The 2,826-nt window shown below is 58.8% G+C and overlaps 1 pseudogene; it reads left to right on the top strand.

Moving 5' to 3' along the window:
• The first annotated feature begins 813 nt into the window (after nucleotides 1-813).
• On the top strand, nucleotides 814-2,615 carry LOC116742454 (annotated as a pseudogene).
• The last annotated feature ends 211 nt before the right edge of the window (nucleotides 2,616-2,826 follow it).

Consider the following 2,826-nt stretch of genomic DNA (forward strand, 5'->3'; position numbering starts at 1 on the left):
CCACACAAAACTTGCCCAGTTGAAGACATTTTTATTTCGGTACGCACCTGAGTCCCTGGCAGGATGGGCCTGTCCTCCGCGGGAGGACATGTCCTCCCCCTCCTTTGGGAGAGGATGGGAGCCCTGCCCTGAGGGGGCAGCTGGGGGATGAGGCAAAGGGCTATGTGACAGGGATAGGTCACAATGAGGAAAGGGCTATGCCACAGGGGTAGGTCACAATGAGGAAAGGGCTATGCGACAGGGATAGGTCACAGTGAGGAAAGGGCTATGCCACAGGGATAGGTCACAATTAGGAAAGGGCTATGCCACAGGGATAGGTCACAATGAGGAAAGGGCTATGCCACAGGGATAGGTCACAATGAGGAAAGGGCTATGCCACAGGGGTAGGTCACAAAGGGCACCAGAGGATAAACAGGCTGTGCCAGGGGCTTAGGCTGAGAAAGTGGTTACTTCTCTCACTGGGACTGAAGTTCACCACAGCCTCTTGGGGAGATAAAAACCCAGAAGCAGAAGTGAGGTGAGGCAGAGGGGGAGCCTGCCATACCTCTCTACACACTTGAGGAGATTCAGCCTGGGGTCCAGGCGCCCTACAGCATCCCCGCTGTGACCATCTGTGCCCCTATCCACGCCCCTGCCTCTGGGAGACCCTGAGGCAAAGGTGGGGCCCTGTGGGGCGGGCTTGGAAGACCTGCCAAAGGGCCGCCTGTGTGTGACTTAGGAGCACCGCAGCTCGCTCTTCTGCCAGTGACGCCGAGGGAGGGAAGAGCCAGGGGCCCACCTTAACCGCGCTGCCTGTCGTGATCAAAGGCAGCCATGAGTGGGGACTCTCTGCTCCCGTATCACACAGCCCAGAGCAGCACCGGGGTGGGCCTGTTCAACACCACCACGGGGAAGCTGCAGCAGCAACTGCACAAGGGCGAATACGACATGTTCAAGGACGCCCCGGTATTCGAGAGCAACTTCATCCAGATCACGAAGAGGGGAGACCTGCTTGACGTGCACAACTGTGTCTGCATGGTGACCGTGGGCATCATATCCAGCAGCCCCGTCCTCCCACTCCCAGACACCATGCTGCTGGCCCGATGGGCCACCGGCTGTGACGAGCACGCTGAGCACAGCCAGGCCGCCAAGGGCAAGAGCCACGAGGCTGCAAAGACCTTAGAGCTCACCAGGCTCCTTCCCCTGACGCTCGTGAGCATCTCCACTCACAATCGTGAGAAACAACAGCTGCGCGTGAAGTTTGCCACTGGCCGCTCCTGGTACCTGCAGCTGTGCGCCCCTCTGGACGCGCAGGAAGACCTCTTCACCTCTTGGGAAGAGCTGATTTACCTCCTGCGACCACCAGTGGAGGGTCTCAGCTGCACCTGCGCCGTTCCAGCCTGGGACATGATCTGCATGCCTGTGTTCGAGGAGCAGGACGACGGCAGGAGCCCGGCAGTGGAGGATTTCCAAGTAATGTGGGATCAGGACCAGGTGAGCATCTGCAGCCTCCACACGTGCTCTGAGGTGGCCGGGGCCACGTCCGCAGCTTTTGCTGGTGGGGAGGAGATCCAACTGGACTCCCACAAGCCCGATACCATGCCCGATGTGGCCACTGCAAAAGCAAAACCTACAGTGCTTGACAAAGCGTCAGCATCGCGGGCAACGACAAAGGCGGAGACAGCAGGGGTGGCAGGAGGCACCACAGCGGGTGCTTTGAGCGTGGCAGTGATCAAGTCTCCTGCCCCTGAAGAGCAGAGCACGGCCACAGCAGCCACAGCCAGCAACGGTCCAGGAGGAAGCAAAACGAGCATAGCCACTGGGGGCACCCCCAGAACATCCCTGAGGAGCAGGAAAACGGTGCTGCGAACAATTCAGGGTATGCTGGCAGGTGCCGCGAACTATTCAGGGTATGCTTCCAGCACATGCACCAGCCTCTCCCCAGAGGCCGGCGTGACTGTGGTCGGAGCAGAACCCACCAGCAAGACTGTTGAAGGAAGAGCCGACGAGGAGGACGAGGGGACCCTCATCTCAACCTTGCCACAGGAAGGCAAAGTGAGTGAACAGGATGGCAGCTCACAGAGGGTGTCCCAGGCCCGCAAGGGAAGAAGGGAGAGAAGGGAGCACTGGGGAGAGGACAGAGCTCTTACGAGCCCCTCGCTCTGCAGTTCAGTGGAAAGCCACCACAAGGCAGCGGGGAACAAGACCATCCAGAAAGCAGCTGGCCCGTGTTCAGGCGGCCGCAGAGCCACTAGAGATGACCAAAAGGACAAAGGCCACGGCAGCCCGGGGGCAGCGAGCAGGGCACTGCTCACAAAGGCATCGGCCGTGCTCCCATCACCAACGAGTCCAGGACCTCGCACAAATCGGGCAGGAGCTTATCTACAGCGAGTTCAGGTCCCTCCACCGAGAGACTCAGCAGGATCAGCTCTTTCTTCAGGAACGTCAGAGCCAGTCTCACTGCAAAGACAGTGGCCTCCTCACGCGATAAATATGTGAGCATCCTGGCGAAGCCAGTGGAAGGGACCCGAATGGAGGCCATCGTAGAGACAGCAGAGAGTGGCCAGGGGCTGGAGATCACTGGAGGTGTGACATCTGACACCATGGAGCCAGTGACCGCTGAAGCCCATCAATAGGACCTAGAGCTGGGAGCTGCAAAGGGGACCAGGGCTCAGGGAAATACCCCTGGAGAGCCCATTTCAGCTTCCTCACTGCAATTTAAATAAAACAACAAACAATCTGAGAATGCATGCAGTGTTTTCTCTGAATTTCTAGGTCCCGAAGCCCAGCCGTAGCCTCACAGTGGATTCTGTGATGTCAGCTGTGCCACAATCTGAGACTGAGTGT

The sequence above is a fragment of the Phocoena sinus genome, chromosome 1, assembly GCF_008692025.1.
Source record: "Phocoena sinus isolate mPhoSin1 chromosome 1, mPhoSin1.pri, whole genome shotgun sequence".
Classification (NCBI taxonomy): Eukaryota; Metazoa; Chordata; class Mammalia; order Artiodactyla; family Phocoenidae; genus Phocoena; species Phocoena sinus.